This window comes from Eptatretus burgeri, chromosome 9 (genome assembly GCF_056783735.1).
Source record: "Eptatretus burgeri isolate ZD-2024b chromosome 9, Ebu_testis_v1, whole genome shotgun sequence".
Classification (NCBI taxonomy): Eukaryota; Metazoa; Chordata; class Myxini; order Myxiniformes; family Myxinidae; genus Eptatretus; species Eptatretus burgeri.
Window position 1 is genome coordinate 94032276 of NC_140969.1, and position 26241 is coordinate 94058516.

At 45.5% G+C, this 26241-nt stretch overlaps 1 protein-coding gene and 1 long non-coding RNA gene across 3 annotated transcripts in view; one reads left to right on the forward strand and one right to left on the reverse strand.

The window, feature by feature from the left end:
- Positions 1 to 13092, reverse strand: part of LOC147020648 (uncharacterized) — a 28040-nt gene extending 14948 nt beyond the window's left edge. Inside the window, exon 1 of the transcript XR_015061913.1 lies at positions 12895 to 13092. The gene's annotated coding sequence lies outside the window, so the exon portion shown is untranslated. The remainder of the gene's footprint in view (positions 1 to 12894) is intronic.
- Positions 1344 to 26241, forward strand: part of LOC147020649 (uncharacterized) — a 39519-nt gene continuing 14621 nt past the window's right edge. For both annotated transcript variants that reach the window (XR_015061915.1, XR_015061914.1), the window contains exon 1: positions 1344 to 1708. This is a non-coding gene — a long non-coding RNA (uncharacterized LOC147020649). The remainder of the gene's footprint in view (positions 1709 to 26241) is intronic.

Genomic DNA, 26241 nt, shown 5'->3' on the forward strand with positions numbered 1-26241 from the left:
GGAAGTGTGGTTGTCTCGAGAACGTGAGAGCGAAGGAACAACCTGTGTGGTTGTAGTTTCTGGCACGCGGTTTGAAAGTTTTTTTTGTTGTTTGCACGTATGGGCATGCACTAGTATCTAAATTTTTTTTTGCCTTTTGGGGATTTGGTTCATGATTTCTTGGTTGGGCGGGGTGGGGGGGGGAGGTGTTGAGACCCCCAGAATCCCCATTAAATCCACCCATGCTCTGGAAGGACTCTGTTCCACCTTCTAAAATACACATGTGAAGATAACAACCAACGACACACACACACACACACACACACACACACACACACACACACACACACACACACACACACACACACACACACACACACACACACACACACACACACACACACACACACACACACACACACATACTTTGAGACATGGGAGAGCTCTGTTCCACCTTTTGAAACACGCATTTGGGGAGATCGGCCAGCCACACCCTCACACACACACACACACACTCTCACACACACAGACACACACACACTCACACACACACACACACACACACCCACACACACACACACACACACACACACACACACACACACACACACACACACACACACACACACACACACACACACGGATGGTCTGTCGTGTTTTCCACAGTGCATGTCAAACATGGGCGAGGCTTTCTCAGGCAAAATCAATGTTACAAAACAATAGTCGGAAAAGTGTACAAAATGTTATCACGGCACAGTTTTACGGGGTGCCTTTTCCAAACTACTCGGTCATAAAGTCAACATATCACTCAGCGGCTCCAATCAGTGAGCTCCCTATTGATGTTGGACCTCACTCCTTGAGAAAAGTGTGACATGCATTTAGAAATGGTCAAAATTAAAGATATTGCAGGGAGTTATGAGCATCAAGAGGTCGGGTTGAGTGGAGGTAAATAAATAGCAGCAATATCACCAAAACCACGAGATGACTTGGTCGCTTAAGAACCCCAAACTGATTTCGGTTGACATTTATCTACCTCGTGTATCTCCTGCAAATGAAATCCCAGTTACAAACTGCCATCGTGGTGTTTTGCATGCCGTGGGAGTATGGACGTTAAGCCGGAGGTCCCGTCTTCCAACATCGATCGTTGGTGGACTTTAAAAATCCAGTGGTGTCTCTTGCGAAGTTCAGGCGAGTCATCTCCGGCACCCAGGACAAAATGACAAATTCCTGCTTAAGCCAGCTCCGGACAAACATCAGGCCTGGCCAGCCGGCTCGTGAAAGACTTGTACCAACAATTTTTCCCTGGCAAACCCTACAAGGTGCGAATAATTGGGGCTGCTAATAGTAGTAGTTGTAGTCGTAGTTATAATAAGCTCACTTATTTTTACCCTTGAACTTTTCATGAGCACCTCGTCAAGATTCTGGGTTCACTAGGTCTATGCAAAGCTCTTAGTTGTTCATTCTGTTAAGAGGTTAAAACCAATAGCTGAACCAGTAACATCCAAAAATCAGACGATGCCAAAATTGTGTTATTCTCGAGATAAGATAAAATATTTTGTTGAAGTAAAAGCAACTGCAGCAAATCAGTTTATCAAGGCCTTTTGTAAACTTCATTCAGCGTCGTGGAAGATATTGTCAGTGATATCGAAGAGAGTCTTTACATTCAGTATTTGGTTACCTGCGAGCACATCAAAACTGACATCGATAGTTACCTGCTCCGCCAACGAAGGTGAATGGAGGTTATGTTTTCACACCTTTTTGTCGGTCTGTTGGGTGGTCGCTCGAGTATTGGGTGGTCGCTAGAGTACCCTGATTCTCAGTTTTTCCATCTGTCTGTATGTATGTTTGTTGGGTGGTCGCTAGAGTACCCTTATTTTCACTTTTTCCGTCTGTCTTTATGTATGTTTGTTTGTCTGTATGTCTGTATGTAATGGACAGCTCTGGAGGCCAGAGAAGTCAACCGATTTTGATGAAACTTTACAGGTAGGTTCCATACCAGGATCTAGTTCTATGCTTTTGAGCACCGTTGCTATGGACACCACCGTTGCTGAGCAACGGGACTTTGAAATTTTTGAAAAATCCTAAAAAAACAATTTTTTCAAAAATCGGCTTCCAGACTTTTATACGCACTATAATCAACCTCTTTGTCAAAAATGCTCAGCCCGATCCGTCAAAAACGGTATGACGTATGCAATTATGTAGCGACCACCCATGTAGCCTACCGGCTTGTTGGGTGGTCGCGAGAGTACACTTATTTTCACTTTTTCCGTCTGTCTGTATATATGTTTGCGTGTTTGTATGTAATGGACGGCTCTGGAGGCCAGAGGATCAACCGATTTTGATGAAACTTGACAGGTAGGTTCATACCAGGATCTAGGTCTATGCTTTTGAGCACCGTTGCTATGGACACCACCATTGCGTAGCAACGGAACTTTGAAATTTTTGAAAAATCCTTAAAAAAAATTTTTTCGAAAATCAAAAATCGGCTTCCAGGCTTTTATGCGCACTACAATCAAGCTCTTTGTCAAAAATTTTCAACCCAATCCGTCAAAAACTGTATGACTAGTATGCAATTATGTAGCGACCACCCATGTCGCCTACCGGCTTGTCTGTCTGTTTGTTTGTTTGTTTGTTTGAGAGCATGATGGCTGAAAAAGTTATGGACCGATTCGGACTAAACTTGGTGGACGAGTTGGTTTGGTGACAAGAACAAGCCGATTAAATTTTAGTTCAGGTCCGAATCCAGATCCGGCCTATCAGAGGGATACAAAACGTAAACTAATCAGCGTGGTGGAGGTATGCGCTCTACCGAATGCCCTTCTAGTTACTTTTTGGGGAAATCATTTCAGATACAGGTGTTTTTTTTGTATAGAAGAACTTTGTGTAACAAAGTATGGCTCAAATTTTCCAAAATGGAAACGTATTACCCCAAACAGCAGATTCTACTGAGCGAGGAAAACAGTTTAAATGACAGCACATTCTTACCCTCCTCCCATGTCGTCCTCTTCCCCCATTGAACACCCTTTATCTGGTGCGACTCGATAATCGACCTCACCCCGTTGATGTCACGCAGTGTTTACGCATGTAAAAACTGTAATACAAACTGAAATTCCTGGTAAAAGCTGATGTTTGATGAACTTTTTAATCCGATGAGGATGTGGGTGACGTTACAATTTTGATATGTCACCTGTTGTTATTATACTATGATAACTTTGGATAACAGTGTTGTAATTCTGCGCAATAACTTGGAAATTGAGCAATTGACTTTCATCAATCATCATCATCATCATCATCATCATCACATGGGTGTTCCAATCAGAGAGGAGATAATGCGTGGTCTCTGTGGAAATGTGGTGGCAGTAGAGGGGGTCGATAGGTATAAATGGGAATGACATAGGTACCTGTATGCATTGGAGATCGAGGGGTGCGTGAACATTTGCTGGACTTGCGTTTCTGGGGTTGGTGCAGCACAGGCACGATGGGCCGAATGGCCTTTTCCTGTGCCAAAGTTGTGTGTGTGTGTGTGTGTGTGTGTGTGTGTGTGTGTGTGTGTGTGTGTGTGTGTGTGTGTGTGTGTGTGTGTGTGTGTGTGTGTGTGTGTGTGTGTGTGTGTCCTTGCATGTTTAACAGCAGCAGAATCCGTGATCTGATGCAACCAAGTCTCGCTATTATTCTGTAGTTTACAACCATCTTTGCAGATCATTAGTCGGGTTGTTGGCAATCATCAAACATGGTAACCCTGGTGTTGGCTTCATGGTTGGGATGGTTGATTTGGGATCTGTAGTTGAGCAGTACTTTGGCTCTGAATTTGTCCCAATCGTGCATTGGCAGAGAGGAGTGAGACAATTATTTTAATCTACCTGTCTGCCAATCAAACAAAATTGAAAAATAATTCCAAACAGGAATGTTACTGTTTTTTAAGGATGTCATCAAGGACACAAACAACAGGCAAGAATTACTAATGTAACATGTTAAATAAGGTGATGTAAAAGACGCTGCATCAGCAGCTAAAGAGTTCCAAACGTTTTTCCTACAACCTGTAAAATATTTATTTTACTTCAATTTAATTATATCCTTGATCTGCAGAATTATTAATTTAACACTGCAGAACACAAATCATCTTCTTGGCACTTTCAAAAACCTTTCGTTTTGCAGTATTGGACAAAATATGACGGAATTTTCACAAGGAATCTACAGGGTGAGTCATTAGTCCCACGGCATGGTTTTAGATTTGTTTATATTGAGTTCAGATCATCCCAACTGACTGGAAGAGGGGTCTTGTTGTCCCTCTCTGGAAAGGGAAGGGTGATCGCCAAGACTGCAACATCTACCGTGGGGTGATGCTGCTCTCAGTGCCGGGCAAGGTCTTTCCTCGGATAATTATTGATCAGATTTGCCACCATCTGCTTGAGCACCAGCGTCCAGAGCAGTCAGGCTTTACACCAAAGGTCAACGATTGACCGTATCCAGGCAATCTGCCTGGAGGATGGCCAGACAGAGGTCCCTGGTGTACCGGCGGAAAGTGGACGCAGCGAAGCGCTGCTCCGGCGCATGCTCCCATACCTGATCTGACCTTTCCTTTGACACATGAAGAAGATGGCACGATTCTTGTGTTCGTGTTGAAGTGATTTGGCTTGCGTGGTGAAGCAAGACGCTAGCCTTTGGCTCTTGGTTGGGTCGTGAGAAACGGACCCTAAGCCTCGTGTATGTCAAATCGCAGGTCGGTGAGGACGATCGATGCACGAAGCAGCTGCACAGGGTTTCTGAGTCTTGGTGTTGAATACCACTCACGAATTTCCTGATGTACAAACGTATCCACTGTGAGGGAGCGGCTTGGCGCCATTTTGCGCGTGTCTACACATGGAAGTAGACGCGCCTCAATTCCAAGTTCCACAAAGACCATCTCTGGGCCAAGCTCAGTGGCACAATGAAGGAGGGGTTTTCTTTTATTTTGTTTCCCCTTTGTTTGTATTTAAGTCTGTGTGTCGAGGCACCTCGACTCAGACTTTAATTTCCCTCATGCATTGTTATATTCTGATATTTGCAAATATTTGTCAATTTTCATTAAATGTGTTCATTTTAAGTGGTTGTGTCAGTGCATTTGTTGTAGGGTTCGAGTATAAACCCCCCTGTGCATCCATTTCTGTGTCGCCGTCCCTCCGCCATTGCCAGCTCCCCCTCCCGCACGTGTGATAATCTCCGAGGATAAACGTCAAAATATCTCCGCTAATTGAAATCGCCTTTACCATTATCTCCGAAACTAGGCAAGCTGTTTGAATTTTGTTTGCGGGAATCAAGCTGGGCATTAGCACAGATAATTTATCGCAAACCTGATACATCACAATGACGTCATATTCGTTTTTATGACATCATCATTAAGAGGACGAGGATATGAGCTCATTTGAGCTTGTTTTTAAAGGGTGGGCATTGACCAGTTTTAGTGCAATTTGATTTGCAAAACATATTGTCCAATGAAGCTTCCTTCATGGTGTAGTGTATTTTTCATTGGTGCCAATTTGTGAGTACTTTTAAATCATGAATTTTGTTCCATTTAATTGTCCAACCAATAGCAGTAGTGTAAGCCTGGTGTTGGCTTTGTGGTTAGGGTGGTGGCTTGGGATCCGAGGGTCCTGAGTTCAAGCCCTGTTGGCCACTGAATTAAAATACATCAGGAGGTTGACTCAGCCTGTCATCCTTCCGAGGTCGGCAAAATGAGCACCAGTGTACTGGTAAGGGGGACACTGCATCAGTGGCATAGCCACATCCCAACCAATGATGCAACCAGCAGCCACAGGCTGCACTAGAGAGATATATATATATATATATATATATATATATATATATTGTAGGCATGGTTTCTCATCTAGCTTCAAACCAATCATCTTGCCCCACATGACTACCGAACTCTGGGACCCCCTCCCCCCCTCAGGCATGAGCAGAAAGGAAAGGTTCAACTGAAGGGTGACGATACCTCCTTGACTGGAAGCTCACTATTTAACACTGTCATGTAAATGATTCACAGATTTGAGTTTTACTGGAGTTAAACAGAAGTTTACTGAAGTTTACGGGAGTTCTCTGGAGTACACTGGAGTTAAACCACATTCGCAGTCCTGTCTTCAGCGAAGCATGTCCTCTCTTGCCTGACGGAGCTCCGTACCATGGGCCACGTCACGGCTCACCATCTACGGTGGGCTTTCACTCCTTTTAACTGCGGGACTTCTATTATCGTACCCCTTTTTGAAGAGCAACTTATTCCCACGGGCACCGGATACTTATGACACCCGCACCATTGAGTGAATCATATTATTTTGCGGACACGATGCCAAATTGGTCAACTGGTGATGTACCATTTCTTGCTTCTTTTTGAACTAGTGCCCGTATCCACCCGCACTCAAGCTTAACAGCTTATGTGACACCGTTCAAACTAGACAAAGTCATCAACCTTTAGCAGTGAGTAGAAGTGGATAATTCGGTTTTTCTCTCGTGGTGTTGGTTCCTAGGATTTGCTCATTACGTTTCCAACCAACACTGAAATCGACAGCATCACTTCTGTTTCCCTCATTGGTTAAGACTGAAATGAACTCCGAGCTGATTTCATTTGTAGGGACCAAGCCAGACGATTTTGGGGTTAAACACCAATGAAGAGGTCACTCTGTGTTTGCGAAATCAATTTCACCCCCTCTGGGGCTCAAATGAAATGTTCCCCAACTACCATTGGATCTTTTGAAGTGTGTGCTGGTACATCTGTTTCTCAGCTTTGAACATGTAACGGGCAAATTTAGGATTATTTGTTGTATGATTGGGCAAATGATCGTCTCAAACAAGAAGCCAGTGTTTCTAACTCAAAATTGGCATTTACCGAGAAGCCAACAGCCTTTTGAGAAAAATATGGGGTTTCGCCATTTTATTTTTTTATTTGGACCACAGGGTGCATTCACGTGTTTGTTATTTTTAGCAGAACGACAGTTCAACCAATCACAGAAAGTAAAACTGACCTTTCTACACTTGGAAATGTTTCCTTTCTCCTGTATGTTTACTAAACATGTGCCTCTTGCTTAGGTCGAGGGCTATGATTAGCCACATTATCTTTGCTTTGGTTGTTTCTGAAGTCAAACTTTAGACAGTTCACTTTTTCATTCAAAGATATCACATATTAATTATACCGTGTAAGCAAAACTATCGCCAAAGGTTGCGTTGACCGTACCGCAGAGTTAGGAGTGAGGACCAGGGTCACGTTCACGAAGTTGCTTGGTTTAGGGCTACCTGGGTGGTACCATCTTGATGTTCAAACATTTCCAGATGCAGGCATGAAAGCTTTTTCAGGTTATGGTGGAATCTTTTCTTTCTCATGGAGGAGCGACGGAGCGTTTTTACTGTTTTCAGCCTCCGAATTTGAGAAGTTATAATGATTTCCAGATGTCGCGTCGACACAGCCTGGGAACACCAATTGAAAAATTTGAACGCACATGGTAAAGTACACCCACAGAAGTCAATAAGCAAAGCAATTTAAATGATTACTCTAACAAAAGTTTGTCATGAGATGTGATTAAAATATCAGGAAGTCTCTTTCAGACCTCATGAGAAATCATAGGAGATACCAGCAAGGGTACAATTAAGCATGGCAATGAAAAATGCTCTTACTTGAATAATTACCCCACGCGCGTGACGTGAAAGGCGGGGTGAAGCAATTGATTCATCTGTCTGTCTGTCTGTCTGTCTGTCTGTCTGTCTGTCTACATGTCTGTTTATGATCGAGGAACAACTTAGTTTCAGTTCAATGCAGTTTTATATTTTGAACATGAATCAGAAAACGAACCAGTAATTTAACAGTACTTTGGCTACAAATTTGTCCCGATCGCACATGCACAGAGAGGAGGAAGACAATATTTTCCCTCACCATGCTGTCTGACAGTCAAGCAAAATTAAAAATCATTCCAAGCAGGAAACTTACTGTTTATAAAGACGTCATAAAGAACACAAACAACAGGCACGAAGAACGAATGCAACGTGTTAAAATAAGGTGTGGCGGTAAACTTCTGGATTTTTTTTTAATTTATTCCACCTTTAATACCCTTTATTTTATTTCATTATTGAACACAAATCGCCTTTTTGCCACTTTCACAACGCTTCCATTTAGCAGTACTTGGACAATATGTTGCGGCATTTTATGTCATCACGACCAATCAAATTTGCCGCTCGTAGACCCCGCCCATGTCCTCATTTCTCAAGACAGAGTGGGGGTAACGTGCTTAGGCCTAAGTCACATTTGCTCTACGGCGAGGATACTGCGGCCGTACCCCCTCTGAATTGACAGAAACGTGCGGCGGCCGCGAGTTTCTGTGGTGGCCTCAGGGTGGCCCTACGCCGTTTGGCTATATTTTACAGGCCGTAGGGGTCGCCGTGGAATTATAACGAGGAGTTATAACTTTTTTCATTTCTACGTTCGCCGTAGCAATTCGACAAGCCGAAACAAAATAATTGGTAAAAAAAAACAAACAAACAAAAAAAATAAACCCACTGGTTACCGTCTGTCTGGCCGCACGTTTGCCTTAGGGCCCCCCTGCGTTCCCCCTGCGGTCGTCTTGCGGGCACCTTGCGTCTGCCTATAAAATTCTATGGCCGCCGCAGGGACGCCCTAAGGTCACCGTGCGACATCAAATCAAAGACCGTATGGCACCCCCACGTTTTCGGTCTCCACAATTTCTAAATACGCCGTGCGGCTCCCCGAAAAATAAAAACAGATGTGACTGCTACATTGTGTGACCGTGGAAATACTGCGGCCACCTTATAATTGCTGGTGGCCGTAGATTTTGTCGACCCCACGACCACCGTGGCAAATGTGACTTAGGCCTTACAAACTCTCGTTCAGACAGTGTTTAAGGCTTATGGAGGAGCTTGCAAAACAAGGAGATCAGTGTGTTTTGAAGTTAATTACAAGGATATTAGTAAACAATTAGGATTTGTGTTTCAACCCTGACAAATCTCACACTCTCACAATCACTCTCTGAAAGGACCTTCTGGAAAACCCTCCCATCGAGTTTCTTAACAATCCTTGGAGGAGGTTCAGCCATTCGAACTCATGGGTCTCACTATCAGCCATGACCTTTCTTGGGAAAAACACATTTCAAAGTTGGCTTCCAAAGCCGGACACCAACTGGGCATCCTCCATCGTGCAATGTCCTTCCTTAGCATACCTGAACTCATATCCACCTACAAGGCCTTCATCTGAAGCTTAATGGAGTATTGCTCTCTTCTCTTGGCTGGCTCCCCTGCCTCACAACTTGATCAGCTTGACGCTGTGGAAATCAAAGCTTTCAAGATCACTGAAATCTCCCATGATGAAGCCGAATCTATGGGCCTGTCACTTCGCAATTGCAGACAGGCCAGTCTCTCTGTCCTCCACCACCTCCATTCTGGCCTTGCATCCTCTGCTCTCGATGTGCTTTGTCCTCCACTACCCCACAGGTTTCTGCAAGGCACACACACGCTCCACCACCAACCCCATTCTGATGAAACTACCTAAATCCAGGATCACTGCTCACCTCCACTCATTATTTCCTCTTTTTTCCCCCACATATGGAACCAACTTCCACATCTTCTTCAATGTCATTCTTCCCTCCAGGTCTTCAAGACAGCTGTTCACTACCACCTCAGATCACCCCCAATCCAAAAGCATGATCTTTTCTACCCTTGTTAACCCCACCCTAATCCCTCCTCATTCCAAATTTCCAGTTTTCCTTCTTTGGAGTGTCCCTCTGCATCCACCATATGCATCCTCTCCTGCCCCTCATTCCTCCCCACACCAATTGTTTGTCCACGTCTCCTTCTATCTTGGCCCTCAAATCTGCCGTTGGTGTTTCCCCCTCTCTCTCTCTACTACTCCTTTTGTCCTGTTGTGTCCCGATCCGTTTGGTGTACTCGAACTAGCTCTATCACGAGCCTCGACTATGTATACCAAAAATTTTTTGAAGAAAAACTGGAAAAATCAATACAGTGCAATTGCGATTTCAATTATTTTTTTTGCTATACATTGTCAAGGCTCATATGAGAGCTCCGATTTGGCATCCAAACACCATGAATTAGGTGCTGAGATGAGACCAGTAAACACCTAAATCCCCCCAGAAAGTGTTTACTTATCTGGAAGTTAAAAAATAACTATTGAATTTTTAAGGGCCCAAACTTAATGCACAAGTCATATGTTGCTCCCTGTTTCAGGGGTGATTGCAGCTTCTAACCTTGTCACTTGGATTAGAAAGTCTGACACCCCACCTTGCTCTCCCAACTCTCAGCCTTTGGTGTTGAAGGCCACCTCGACACGTGGACTAACGACTTCTCTACTCTTGTCGTAAACATGCAGCACTCAATGGGACCCTCTCATCTCCTCTTCCTGTCAAGGCTGGAGTGCTCCAATACAGTGGTTTGGGCCCAGTCCTGTTCGTAGTCTTCATCAACGATCACTCTGACTATTAGGAAAATCTTCTTTATCTCTTTGCTGATGACTCTACCCTCTGCCATAGCATATATCTTCCCTCAGATCGACACGAAAGCAGTCCTATCCCTCGCTAACCCTTGATAAAACCACGAGTCAGTCAAACACTTGTAATACGATTTTCATTCCTCACAAATCCCACCCTCTCTCCAGAAGAACCATCTTGAAAAACCCTCCCATCCACTTCCTTTACAAACCTCTTGAAGAAAGTCACTCAAACTCTTAGTCCTGACCATCAGACATGATCTTTCTTGGGAAAACTTGAAAACGAAGTTGGCCTCCAAAATCAACTGTTGAGTATCATCCTTCATGCAGTCTTTCCCTGGCATATCTGAACTCCTATCGACTAACTTGGTCTTCGTCAGCAGCCTGATGGTTTACTGCTTTCCCCATCTGGGCTGGCATCCTTGACTCACACCTTGCTCAGCTTGACTCCGTGGAAACCAAGGCCTTCAAAATCATGAGCATCTCTCACGATGAAGCTGAATTTCTGGGCTTGTCACTTTTACAACACGGACAGGCCAGTGGTCTCTCAGTCTCCTACCACCTCCTTTCTTGTCTTGCTCTTGCACCCTCTGCCCTTGCTGAGCTTTGTCTCCACCCCACTCTACCGTGGAACCAACTTGCTGTGTTTTTTGTTCCATTTCTACTTCTTCCCCAGTTTTCTTTCCCACTTCTGTGACTGTGGGTTTGAGCCTGTATCTAGCTTGTTCACCTCCTGTGTCCTCCTGCACACCTTGCTCTTTTTCTTCCCTATGTATTTTCTTCCTCTCCTTCTATTTTGTCCACCTCCCCTGCTGTTGATATATGACCCCATTACCCCACCCCCCCTCTATTTCCACTGTTCTTTATCGTTCTGTTATGTTCTGGTCCATTCTGCGTTCTAGTTCCTCCATGAACCTGAAATCTGTATACAAAAAAATTCCCGCTGGCTTGGAAATATGTAACATATCAATGTCGACATTTGACAACAGACAATATGTGAGTAAGCCAGATCGAGACCCACCAAAGTCTTCGGATTTTTCTCATGTTCAGTGTCCTTTCTGCACATGGAGCGTGGAATGTAGATGTATGATAGCTGCTCTCTTATCTATGCTGAGAAACAGCAGGAACCACTTCTTCAAATGAAACCCAGGTGTGTCTCTCATGGAATGTCGAGTTATTATTTCAGGGTGGCATGATTACACAGCTCTAGTGAGATTACCTCTTGGCTTCGATCACGCATGAATTCAGACTCTATTGAAATCTATTACAGCGCTGCAGGGTGTAGCATGCTTTAATTTAAAGATGATGCTAAACTAGCAGTGCAAGGTAGTTATAAATCCTACGGTTCCATTGACAAGAAAAAGCAGTTTTTGGCAAGTACCCCCTGGGCAAATTCCAGGTGTGGGTGAACCACCTTACCCCTGTATAACCATCCTCCCTGGCCTAAAACTGTCATTGGCAATTCTAAGTGGCTATGTGGGTTGACGTGATAGCTCAGAAGTAGTGCGCTTTGCCTTTGACCTATCTAGTCTGAGTTTGATTGCTGACCCGACGATAAACCGTCACCTTGGTGCTTCGCAGGCAGGAAGTTTAATGCATCAATTCGTACAGCATCCGTCAGAAGGAACTTCAGGCCGGATGGCACATCAGTAAGCATTATAGCTGATTGATGTTAGAGATCCCATGATGCCTATTGAAAAGAGCTGGCCACTGCGCACCTAGCTCCAATGAGCAGCGGCATGATACAATCAGTGGGTGAGATTCGTACTCGAATCTCAGTTGAATATGCGTTTGTCAACATAAGTTGCTCCATCAATCGGAGGCCAGGTCTACGATGAAAGGTGACCCTATCAATTTGATGCTGCACTTATTTGTTTTATCCAAAACCACCCGTAGCAAAAATAAGACAGATTTTTCTATCCACAATGATGTTGCAAAAACATGATTCCTTCAGATTTTGGTTTTCATTGTGCGGCGATTGTCACTGCTGAGTCTGCATCCAGTTTAATCATTGAGAGAGCAGCCTGTTTGTTCAAGCATCTTTTGCCTTTCCTGTGCCGACGTTGCTCTCGCTTGGCCTCCCAAACATCCCTGCCCTCCTGCAGCCTGAAATAACAATGGGCTGAAAAGGCTGCGCCCGAGAGCCTTTCCGTTGTGTTATGATCCAGCGGAAGGTCTGGCCAAGAGTGATCCGAGAGGGAGCTGTCGGGTGCAGCACCGCACTTTTTCATCAGATCTGGCACCCTGTGCTACGGGTGCCATAAGCCATTACTAAAACAATGGACTTTTTCTCTGCAAGTGTCCGCTTTGACAAAATTGACGAGGACAAAGACCAAAAGCGAAAACAAGTTGCATGGTAAGTGACAGTGTTTACAAGTTTGAGGATATGTCCAAGGACGCTCGAGCCAATACACGCTGCCACACAATCGTCCGTACCTTACCTGCCAATCAGATCTCCAAGCTGTGCCAGGTTGTTCATGAATACGTGCATATTCTGCAATCCATCCGGAGAAAGAGAGAGAGAACGAAGAGCCCAAAAACCCATCCACAATAATCATATAACTGCGGTGGAATAGAATGTGTTATTGAAGTTAGTTCATGCATTTTGGCAGAGAAACAGAGCAGGCAAAGCAGAGGAGGTCCCTCACCCACTTGTCATTGAGGTTTATGAGGAAGGGATTGAATTAACAAGGTACTGCTGAACAAGCAGATATTCATTCTCTCTCTTCTCTCTCTCTCTCTCTCTCTCTCTCCCTCCCTCCCCTGACTCCCACCCTCATCTCACTTTTACCCTAAATCTCTCTCTCTCTCTTCTCTTTTTCCACTCCCCGTCAAAAGTCCTTTGTGCAGGTATTTCAATGACTCAATAGCCCAATGGTTAGAGCGTCTGCTCGGAGCCTGGGAGGTCGGCAGTCTGAACCCAACCGAGTCATACCAAAGGCTTAAAAATGATTCTCAGTTGAATATGCTGCTTCGTTGCTCAACGCTCAACATTAATAAATGAAAAAAAAGGATGGAGAACGGACAAACAACCATATGTTGGCAACTACAGCACATGCTTTGATCGGCGAATGGCCGCCTATTGCATTGAAGTTCCTTTTGAGAGATGCACTGTACTCCATTTGTCTAATATGTCGTTGCAGATGGAAAGCAATTTAAAACCCTGCATTCTGCAGTCATTGCAACTTGCCAACTTGGTAGACCCTGGCTGAAGACCAAATCATTGCAGTGCACTGGTGGAGTGAGCCGACAACCACTGGAGACGGTTACCAGCCACTAATGATGCAAACAAGGAGTCGTTTAGAAACATTTTTGGCCAATGTCTTGTTATTCATCCCATCTCGTCTTCAGTTATCTTACTATACCCTTCTTCCCGTCCATGGTACACTGAATCCTGTGGTGAGGCACTTGCCTTTAAATAACTTGCCTTCCCTTCCTGGATGGCAAATCAGACTGAAGGCAATCTCTGCTCAATCCACACAGCCCATAACAAGTGTGTGTGTGTGTGTGTGTGTGTGTGTGTGTGTGTGTGTGTGTGTGTGTGTGTGTGTGTGTGTGTGTGTGTGTGTGTGTGTGTGTGTGTGTGTGTGTGTGTCCACTCTCAGAAGAGCCAGAAAACAACATCTGTCCAACCTCGAGAATAAAGTTTCAAACTTGTCTCCCTCCTCTAAAACCTGGTGGAAACTTGTTAAGTCTGTCCCTGGTGTACGGTCCCGTTCCATCTAATCCCTTTCCTCACTTCAAATGGAATCACAGCTGACTCCACTCGTTTTAAGTTGGCCTCCAAAGGTAGTCACTGATTGGGCATCTTCTGTTGTACAAAGTCCTTCCTTGGCACAACAGAACTCTTATCCACCTACAAGGCCTTCATCCACAGCTCTATGGAGTACTGCTCTCCCCTCTGGGCTCGCTCCCCTGCCTCACACCTTGCTCAGCTAGATGCCGTACAAACCAAGGACTTTAAGATCATTGAAATCTCCCATGATGAAGCTGAGTCTATGGGCCGATCACTTATATATTGCAGATTTGTGGTATGCCTGTCGTCTCATGCCTCCTTTCTGGGCTTGCACCCACTGCTCTTTCATGCTCTCCACTCCCCCCCCCCCACTCACTTCAGCCTCGAGATTTTCATAGAGCACGTACGGCCTGTCAGCAACCTTTATCTGGTGAGACTACCTTAATCCAGGATCACTGCTCATCTCCACTCATTTGTTCTTCCTTTTTTTTGCTGATTGTGGAACCAACTTCCACATTCTCTTCAATCTTATTCGTCCCTCCAGGTCTTCAAGATAGCTGTTTTCCACCACCTCAGATCATTCCCAATAGAGAATCTTCATCCTTCATATGCCCATTTTCCCACCCCAAGCCCACCTCTTTCCAAGTTTCCAGTTTTTCATTCCTGAGAGTTTGCAGATGTATCCATCTTATCCAGCCCATGTGTTCTTCCCTACCACACATTCATCCAAGTGTCCCTCTGTTTGTCCCTCAAACCTGCTGTTGGTGTGTTCCCCCCTCTCTTTCTACTGGTCCTTTTGTTTTGTTATGTCCTGATCCATTCTACATTCTAGCTTTTCCATGAGCCTCGACTTTGTATATATAAAAAAGCAGACTGTGGTTGAAATGAGGAAGGAGGCGATTGCGGAGGGGCTGTGATCGAGATGTTTAAGATAATGAAGGATGTGGACAAGATGGGTGAAGTGCAGTTTTTCAGCAGAGTGGACAGTGTTATGTCCAGGAGTCATAGCTTGAGGGTAAAGAAGATGAGAGTTAGGACAGTTTTAAGGTTGCGGTCTTTCAGTCGGAGAGATGGTCATAGAAACTCGGATGAAATTTGTTTCCTGCATAGTCCGTGAGCATCAGTTGCGGCTGTATGGACATGTGGCTCGTTTTCCTGACGCTGATCCTGCTCACCAGATTCTCTCAGCGAGGGAGTCTCGTGAGTGGAGGAGGCCAATGAGCCGACCACGTGCCTCGTGGTTGCAGCAGGTTGACCAGCATCTCAAGGAGATGGGGATGGGCCTGGCATCTGCCTGGGGGATGGCCAGACGGAGGCCCCTGGAGTACCGGTGGAAAGTGGACGCAGCGACGCGCTGTTCTGGCACATGCTCCCATACCTGACCTGACCTGATGGTAATGCATGGAATGGTCTCCCTGGAAAGGTAGTGGCAGTGGAGGGGGTGGATACGTTTAAATGTGATTTAGATAGGTACCTGGATGCATTGGAGATAGAAGGATATGGGGGATATTAGCTTGTGTGCATGGTAGGTAGCTGGTGTGTGGATGGGTGACAATACTGGGGTTGGGTTGGTGCAGTGCAGGCCTAATGGGCCAAATGGCCTCCTCCTGCGCCAAAGTTCCTTGTGTGTCGTGTGAAATGTCAGACCTGAGCCTTACCTGCTGAGTAGCTGTTCTCGTTGGTCGTGCTTCATTTTTAATACGGATCTTTTGAATTTCAACCAGTCCCCCCCTCCCCCCCAACCCCGAAGAAGGCTAAATGCACCACCACCAGTAGCCAGTAGTACAACCAACCCAAGGAGCAGCGGAAAGTTATCCTTTTGGGAAAAGATAACTCTAATTGCATTAAACACTGATCTCAAAGATTGTACCTTTATTTTTTGGACCTGGAAATGCACAAAAAGGTTCAATGGACTGTTGGTGAAAAGGCTGGAAAAAAAAAAGAAAAAAAAAAGAGAGTAACGAATGCCCGGAAATAAAAGGCACAACGTCGATAAGTTCACGAAAATTATGGGATTCGGCCAATGAGGAAAATGAAGTGTTGGCAAATGAAAGCAACTCAAAGTTCCCGGCCATTTTCTTTCGGGATGTGAAGTGCTAATGGCTGAGGAAATGTACACACTGAAGGATAACAATGGGTGGGGAGTACTTAGCACATTTACAAAAACATCCAGGTTCCCACAGTGCCTAGAGAATGAAGAAAGCAAAACATTTATAACCACGACTGGTCATTAGATTGTTGGTGTACCCAACTTGGTTTCAACAGAGCAGAGGAGGACACCTGTGGAATGATATAAAGTGAGGACCTCTCCCAGAGGGATTAGGGAACTGCATTACCTGCCAACCTCAGTTTACCCCTTATGGGTGTCATACACTTTCCTAATCTTGGTGGAACACAGTCAATGATCTGTATGTACTGTAGATCATTCAGCTCATGCTACCGAAGGCTGAATGTCATTCAGGGAGTAGCTATCGGGATCAAAGCCGTCGGCTTTGATAATTACCCCGTGCACACGGAGCAAAAAGCGCGGTTAAGCAATTGGTTCACTTCTGTCTGTCCGTCCATCTACAAACGTCAGTTTATGATCGACGAACAGCTGAATTTCAACTGAATATTATTTTTTGAACACGAGTCGGAAATCGAACCTGCAGCGTAGAGAGGAGAGAGAGATAATATTTTTCTGCTGCTTGCCCGGCAGTCAAACAAAAATTGAAAAGCTTTCCGAACAGGAAACGTACTGTTCTTAAGGACGTCGTAAAGGACACAAACAACAAGCATGAACACTGAATGTAACATGTTAAACGAGGTGGTGTACAAGATGCTGCATCAAAAGGTGGTAATCTTCTGGAAGTCTTTTTCCTGCAACCTCAAAAATCTATATTTTCATTTCAATTGGATTATATTGTTGCGGTTTTTTGAAGACCCTGGAGAGTTGCATCCAACACATAAAGAGACCCTGGAGTTTAGATACATCCATAGTATTTTGTTAAGCCAAATTACACCTCCCCCCTCGCATCAGTGGAAGGGAAAGATGCATTGTGAATGGAGATAGAACTATCTCCATTGCTCTCTCTCTCCCTCATTCTCCAACTCCATACCTCACTCTCAAAACACTCATTCTTATCTCTTTACAGATTCTAATCCCGTACCACATTCACTCCACAAAATGCACCACAAACCACACAAAGCCATTCAGTAACACCTCGATAGAATACCTAGTACACGTTTAACATCGCAGAACCAGGCCGCCAATGTTGCGAGCATTCTTGTCACTGACAACGCTGAGAATGTTCTTGTTGCTGCGCTGCCAAACCACCAGCGCTACCTGAGCCGTACCAGCCATCCTGCCCATCACGCTTCGAGGATGAATCACAATAGCTAGATCACAGTGCGCTAGCTAATCGGCATGGCAGGATGCCAAAAAGCGGACGTTCGTACGCAGCCCTAAACTTTCCAGTGGCGAAGGCAATAAGATCCCTGGCCGAGCAGTTCGTAAAGAGTTCTGGGAGAGTTGAGTTTGAAGTAGAGGTTCTGAGTTCTGAGTGAGAGGGGAGAGTTGAGGGAGTCGAGTTGAATCCAAGAGACCTGTTCTGAAGAATCGAGTGTCAGTTCTGACCGCCATTCCCGAGCATCAGTTCAGTGTCAGTTCAAAGAGTTCAAGGTGAACCACATCAGGCATTTAGGGAAGTGGAGCTGAGAAGTACCAAGTGGACCAATAACAGAGCTGTGGGTTTGCAGGCATAGTTACCAGTTCCTTTGCGACCAAATCTCCTCACAACTGACTTCTCTCCCTCCACTTGTTACACATGCACCTTACATCTTTGCATCTTTCAGCACGCACACCTCATTGACTCAAGCTGTTGCGGAGTATAAACTGAGTCCCCAACAGTTATTTTCAGAGCTCACATTACACACACCTGCCTACACCTCGTACATTGCACGTGAGCCGGACGGGGTCAACACCATACCCCCACTTCCTTTTCTTAATCCGTCTATCACCCTTGCTCATCTTGTTTCCCAGAGTGATTGAAGTGCCTGTGTTTGTACATTAGTGGGAAGATGGATGACTTTAGGGTTTGTGTGTTTTAGGGTAAGACCTTTCTTTGTGACACTGCTTTTGCTCTGTAAATATGTATCTTTTGCTAAAGCTTATATAAGCTTACCAAACCGCCCGATCGTCTCTTTCTCCTTTTGGTGAGACAAAGTATGTAAATAGTGGATGGGAGTTTTTCCACGCTGTTTCGTGATTGTCATTGACTATCCGACGTCCCACTTAGGTATCCTCGGCCGTTCTTGATTTATAGTAATGGGACCTCGAGAGCACGGTTCCCTATTTGGGGGGGGGGAGGGGGGGATTAATTTGCCGTGAAGGCAATGTGGGAATTGGACATGAGGACCCTACCTAAATTAATCATCTCAGACTGCGTCCGTGGCTGTTCAGACTCTGCGGCTCGTCGGCTTCAGAGTCAAAGGTCTGTAAGTGGGTCAGAGAGGCCCCTCCTGACCTGGCTGCTGAACCCGTAACACTATAATTGAACACTGTAGATCACAAATCACCTTTTGAGCACTTTCAAAACCCTTCCGTTTCACAGTACTTGGAAAATATTATGGCATTTTACGTCAACAAGACCAATCAAATTTGCCGCTCGTAGATCCCACCCACATCCTTATTTCTCAAGACTGCGCGTGGTAAGGTGTTTTAACTTTTCAAATTCTGTTTGTGTATCGACATATTATTGGGTCTTTCTTCTAGAGGAAATGCATGAAGACATTACCTCAGCTCAAGAAGACTGGTTTTGCTAAGGGAAGAGCAGACTCCAGAGTATCCATGCGCTTTAAAGACATGCTTACATATTGTGCTTGAATAGCCGACATTTCTCCCAGGTAGGTCGATCTCAAGTGTATATGTCCTTTAAGAGTTTAAACCCTCACAATGAAGCAGGCACCATGCACCGTTTGCAAGACCTAGGCCAAAGAGTGACACAAAAGACTAAGGGGGCTTTCGTCATCATGTTTGAGCACGCGTCATCACTCTTACCTTTGAGCAAGACAAGATGCCGAGCGCAAGTGAGAATAGCTACCCACTACATTAAACACTAACTAAACTCGCCTGCCTGGCCTCATTATCTCACTCATAAGATGTCAGCCACTGCCTGAAAATGTGGCGAGAAAATGATTTCTGAGGCACGCACCTGGGAGCTACATTCCCATCGGACTACAAGGCCCAGTATGAAACGGTGTGCTCGATTCCTATAGCTAAAGACTTGCTGAATCTGAAAACAAATGTGCCCACTTCCAAAAGTGTGGACAGCTATGTAAAATTGATGGGTCACATACCAGAAGGGTCAAAAAGTAAGGAAGTTAGAGCATTTCAACTGTTCGCGTGGTGCTGTCGTTTGGCCAATTTGGCTCCAATCATCATGACGTTGGATCAGCATGCAAAGAGGAGTCCACATAGTTTGTGCATGGGATATCAGGACTCAGGCCTTGATGGTTGGTGAGTTTGAGGAAATGAAATTCGATCATTTTCACAAGACTGGTTCTGGTTCTCACAATGGAAAGCGTATGGCTAGATATAGCAACGGCATGACCTTGAATCCTTTCAAGTCCGTGTTGATTGGTTCTTGTTGGGAATAGTTGTGATTCCTAGATCCGGGGATGCAAGCAGGTCTGGGACAGTATCCAATGTATGCTGCCACAACTCTGGATCCAGCTAAGTCAAGGATGGAGGTACGGTACATGGCTGGGTTCGCATTCACTGATCAAGGGGAGGCAAGTAATGTGGGGAAAAGGCAGGTATGATTCAGGGGCAGGTACCACACTGATGCAATCCATCAATGGCCATTTTATTTTTCTTCTTTATATTAAACCTCAATCCCAACAGTTAGGCATCAGCAACTCAGATCCATCTTCTCCATTCTTCTCTCATTTCCTTTTTCTTCAAATCTCTTTCCACTACATCCCTCCATTGTAATCTCTGTCTTCCTCTTGATCTTTTCCCTCCAATTGGCTCATTCCATACTTTCTTGAGTGATTTATCATTTTTTTGATTTTTTTTTGTATACCTTGTCCAGGCTCATGGAAGAGCGAACACACAATACACATCAAGGGGGCATGAGACAAGAGGGGCGGGAGTGGGAGGGACAAAACAGTGGGGAACAGATACATAAGGAGATCTGTGGAAGGGAGAGGGATGGGACGGGGAACATGGGGAATAGAAGATGGACATTACAGGGACTTTCAGGAAGGAAAGCAGGGAATTTAAAGGAAGTGGGCTTGGGTGGATTCTCGGGGGTAGAAAAGATCGAGGATTTGGATGGGGGTAAAGATAAGAGGTGGTGGTGAACAGCTGTTTTGAAAGCCTGGAGGGAAGAATGGGAAAGAATAGAGTGAGGGAGTTTATTCCAAAGGCGGGAAAAAGAGGAATGAAAGAGTGAAGGTGAGCAGTGATTCGTGATTTTGGTAGTTTTACCAGAAGGGGGTTGTTGGCGGACCTTGAGCGCCCTGAGGAAATGTGGTGGTGACAAATCGCAGAGAGAGCAGGAGGGGCAAGGCTGGAGAGGAGACGGTAGAAGACAGAAAGACCACCAACCAACCTGCGGTGATTGAGTGAGAGGCCCAAAGACTCAGCCTCATTGCGGGAGGTGCCGATGATCCGAAATGCCCTGCTTTCTACAGCGTGAAGCCGAGAAAGGTGGGAGGCAGGAGCACCAGCCCAGAGGGGAGAGCAGTACTCCATCAGGCTACGGACAAAAGCTTTGTAAGTGGTCAGGAGCTCAGGAGTCCGAGGAAGGACTTTGCACGATGGAGGATTCCCAGTCGGCGACTGACTTTGGAGGCGAGGTTTGAAATGTGGCTTTCCCAGGAAAGGTCATTGCAGATAGTGAGACCCAGAAGCTTGAAAGAAAGGACTTCTTCCAGAGGATTGTTGAGAAAGTGGATGGGGGGGTTTTCTTAACGGTCCTTTCGAAGAGACATAGTGAGAGTGTGAGATTTGTCTGGATTGAAAGACATGTTCCACGTGTTGGACCAGTTTGTGATTTTATCCAGATCTGCAGTGAGCGACGAAGCTGCTGCTTGCCGGTCTGAGGGATGACCGATGGTACGGCAGAGGGTGGAGTCATCAGCAAAGAGATATAGAAGATTTTCCAGAGAGTCGGAGAGATCATTGATGAAAACCAGAAAAAGAACAGGGCCCAGAACGCTACCTTGGGGAACTCCAGCCTGGACAGGAAGAGGGGATGAAAGAACTCCATTTAGGACCACACGTTGACTGCGACAGGAGAGGAAGTCTGCGAGCCATGAGTGGAGATGGCCTTGCATACCATAGGAAGAGAGTTTGGTGAGCAGGGCAGAGTGCCAGACTGTGTTAAAAGCACGTGATATGTCTCGGGATATGGCTCTGATTCCATGTCCGGCATTGAGGACCTCCATCGATTGTTGGGAGAGCAGAAGCAGCATATCCAGGGTAGAGTGACCTGGTCTGAAACCAAATTGATGATCGGAAATCAAGCCATTGGAGAAGAGGAAGGATTTCATGTCTGAAGAGATGATGGATTCCATAACCTTGCTGATGATTGGGAGAAGGCTGATTGGTCTGTAGTTGCAGGGATCTGTTTTTGCACCTTTTTTGTGCAGGGCAGTGATGTTTGCTGATTTCCAAGCAGATGGCAGATGACCTTGAGCAAATGAGAGGGTGAATAGAACAGAGAGAGGGTGAGCAAGAACAGAAGAGCAGGCTTTGAGGACACGTGGGCTGATGCCGTCTGGACCGGTTGCAGAATCTGACTCGAGGTTTGAAAGAAAGCTCTCCACCTTGTCAGGAGAAAAGGATACAGAGTCCAGGGACAGTTGGGTGCGACTGGGTAAAGTGGGTAGAGATAGTGATGGGTTTAGGACACAAGATTTAGCTGCAAACACCGAGTTTAGACATTCAGCTTTATCACGTGTGGAATCAGCAGTGCGGCCATTTGAGGTAAGGGAGGGGATGGAGGGGGAACATACACCAGAAACAGATTTGATTAAACGCCACCAGGATTTTGAGGAGGGAGAGAGGTTTGCGAGTTCGGACTTGAGATTAGAAAGATGTTGTTTTCTGGCTCTCCTGAGGGTAGATACACACTTGTTCCGAGCTTTATGGAAGGAACTGAGATTACCCTCAGTTGGGTTTGCTTTCCATGAGGCAAAGGCAAGTTGTTTCAGGACAACTGCCTCGCCACAAGCTTCAGTAAACCAAGGGCGGGAGGAAGGATAGGACAACTGAAGACGAGAGGGGATAAATCTGTGCATGAGGGAGAGCAAGTTTCTTTGAAAGAATTCCCAGGATGAGTTGATGTTGGAGAAAGTAGCAATAGGAGACCAGTCTATAAGTTTGATGGCTGCTTGAAGACCCTGCCAGTTGGCTTGAGTGAAATGCCAGACTCGACGGTGGTGAGGTGGTTCTCTGATAATAGCTAGAGAGATGTCCACTTTGACAAGGACGTGGTCAGAAGAACCGATTGGAGCGGAGGAAGAGCAACAGATATTGTCAGGGAAATTTGTCAAAATCAGATCCAGAAGAGATGGAGTACCATTGGTTGAGATCCGGGTCGGGAAGTTGACCGATTGAGTCAGTCCAAATGAGTCGCAGAAAGCTTATGCTGAGGTGCCATGACAGGTGAGAGAGGTACCCACACCCAGCCAACTGGCATGATGGCAATTGAAGTCGCCACATAAGAGGAAGAGAGAGTTTGGATGAGAAGATAGAAGATGGTCCATTTTTTCGCATAGTGAGGTGTAGATGGAGTCAACACTGTTAGGTGGATGGTACAGTACACATATAAGCATGAGGTGGGAGTGGAGGGGAAGCCATAGCCAGAGGTATTCCTGGGGGTGTGGGGTGGGGGGGTGAGAGCAGTGCATGGATAGTGAGGAATAGAGTCTTTGATGAAGAGAGCAACTCCTCTACCAGGACGAGGCTCAGGTCTGTCATACCGGAGGAGGGAGTAACCAGGGAGAGATACTTGGGAGTCAGACACGTCTTGGGGGAGGAAAGTTTCTGTTTGGCAGATTATGTCTGGTTTGTCAGTGGCAACCTGCTATGCATGGAAAGATCTGAAAGGTTTGAGCAAAGGCCCCGGATATTGGAGGTCCACACTTTTCATGAAGAGGTAGGGGAGGATGCTTTGGGTGCAGGGGGTGGGGGGAGGGGAGTGTAGGACAAGGGATGAGGAGGGGAGGTAAGGAGGGTTGTTGAAAGAGTGTGGGGGATTGCAGAATATCTAGGGGAGGGGCTGGATGAGGAGGAGAAAAGGCTCTGTGGTGCTGGGGGAGAGGGGGGGGGACAAGAGAGAGGAAAAAGGCAGTTGAGGATTTGAGGAGGTGGAGTGAAGACATGGAGGTGAGAGGGCAGTGGAAGAAGGCAGCTTTGTGGATGAGAGGGGGGCAACTTTGAGAAGGATCAGTGATGGGGATGAAAGGTGGGACAAAGGTGAGGAGGGAATTTTTGAGAGAGGTGAGAGGGAAGCTTGGAGGAAGACGAGTGGGATGGTTGCTTTGAAAGTGAGAGTGAGGGGTGAGAGGGGTGAGTTGGCACTGAAGTTGGAAAAAAAGAATGGTTGATGGAAAGCGAACATTCATAGCAAACTGGGATTTTTAAAAGTTTTCGGTCAAAGATGCGATTTAACACAATTCTTGATGGATGCAATAAAGGTGAATTCAGAGAATGGAGAGAAGAAACGCTGTAATAGTTGGATTTTTTCGGCAACGAATGAAGGAGAGGTCGAAATGAGAGCAGTCTGTTAAAATAGCAGAAGAGTAGTGCATTCTGATACAGTAAAGAGTGCCACATGTGTGAGAGAGGAAGATGAAGCATTACAAGATATCGTCTTTGTTATTATAATGAATGTTTGAGAGAGTTTTCAACAGATTAGGTCATGGAAGTGTTGTGGAAAAAAATCGAGGAGAAGAAGAGGGGGAGGAGGAGGAGGAAGAATAAGAGGAAGAAGAGGCGAAGAAGAAGAAGCAGAATCAGGAGAAAGGTGGAAGTTTTTTTTTATTTCAAATTTTTTAAGATAAGAAATAGAGATTAGTTGGGAGAAATGAGGGACGTTCGGAAAGTGGGGAAGATAGAAATTGAAGGTAATGGGGAGAAAAAACAAATAAAACGATCGTACACCGAGGGGAACCAGTCAGCCTCAAGCCTCACGCCTCGACCTCAAACACTCGGTAAGACAACGTCGCCAAAAACTCACAAAATAGCACGATTTTTGAAACAAAACCGAACTAGGAACACACAGGAACATGTAGGTGAGAAAAATAAACAGTTAAAACGGGACAAATAATGACCAGAAACCTATCTTTGAGATCGTCAGCAGAGAGCTCCTAAGGAGACCTCTCGACGCTCCAAACCCAGAACCGGAATTTTTTCTCATCACGTGCCCAAGTCACCACAACCTGGCCTGTAATCTTTTCTGTGATATTTGAAACTTTGGCTTTCATTGTGTATTTCCTCATTCCTCAACCGCTGCCTGAGTGATATTCTGACAATCCACCTGAGAATTGTCATCTCTCATTCCTCCCCACATCCCTTATTTGTCCAAATCTCCCTCTGTTTTGGCCCTCAACCCTGCTGTTGGTGTCCCCCAGGCCCTTCTCTTCTACTCTTCCTTTTCTTCTGATGTGTTCTCATCCATTCTGTGATCTCCATTTTCCATGAGCTTCGACTTTGTTTACAAAAAAAAAAGAACTCTGCCCTCTCCAGGAACTTCTCTTCCCTTTTTCTTAAAGCCAATTTTTCTGCACCATACATTATGCCTGGCCTGATCGCTGTGTTGTCTGCCATCCCATCTGCCAGCATTAGTTGTTGGATGTTAAATATCCCACGGTGTCATTCGTGACGAGTCGGCGAGCTTCCGGTGGCATCCTGAACAAATGACAAATTCCTGCGCGAACCAGCAGAGGGCACTGCATCAGCACCACAGCTGCACCCTCAGCCAAAGATGCTGCACTGCAGCCTTGTGCTGCATACAAACGAAGAAGAAGACTGTGTTGTCGATTTTTACCTTAAAACTTCTCAAAATCCTCATATCATCGATGACACCTCGAACCTCCATCCACCTTATCCATGCGGCTTTCACTCTGTCCCACTCTAGCAGAAGGGCCGAGACGTTATGCACACTCTTTTTCTAAGCTGTCCAGCCTATGTTCCAATCTCAGCCCAGCTATAAACTGTCATCCCAGTGTTTCACAGGCAGAGAAAAAGAAGACTGTCCCAGACTTGTGCTTCACAACCTCCCTCTTCCTCTTGTGTTGAGGCAAAGTATTTGAATTTGTCCACTTGTTTCAGCTCACCAATGTTGATCCTCTCTTGCTCCAGTATGACTACACACCATAACCTCCATCTTTCTACCATTAATCCGAAATCCCTCTCTAAGCTCTCTTACTATTAAAACACTCTTCTCTGTAGCTCTTCCTTTGATATGACCAAGTCACCTGCGGACACGAGATCCCACAGTTCTGTCTCTGATGTCACTCAGCACAACCAACACCATCACAAACGGAGAGGACTTCGTGAAGAACCCTGGTGGACACAAACCTCGACCAAAAAATGTTGTAAGTCTCCTTTCACTGTCCTTACCATGGTGTTGGCGACCTTATACATTTCTATAACGATTCTAAAAAACTTCTCAGGGTTTTCAGGCAAACAACCCTCGGAAGGACGTGAAACTAGACGTTCAATCTGCCAGCATTAGTCGGTGGACGTTAAAGATCCCACGATGTTCTTCGTGAAGAGTGGGCGAGCTATCTCTGCCACCATGAACAAATTCCAAATTCATGCCGGCACGACTGCTGGGAAAGTAATGGCAAACCACCCAGTTTAACCATTGCCAAGAAACTGCTTCGGCAGCACCAAGTATGGTACATCATAATCATAATATGTCCATCACTAACAGCTAATGTTGGCTCACCACTGCTTCACCCAATTCTTCTACGATCGTATACAGCACTCGAATGTAGGGTAGTATCATTGGCTGAGGGTGTGGCTGTTCTGGTGATGCAATGCCCTCTGCTG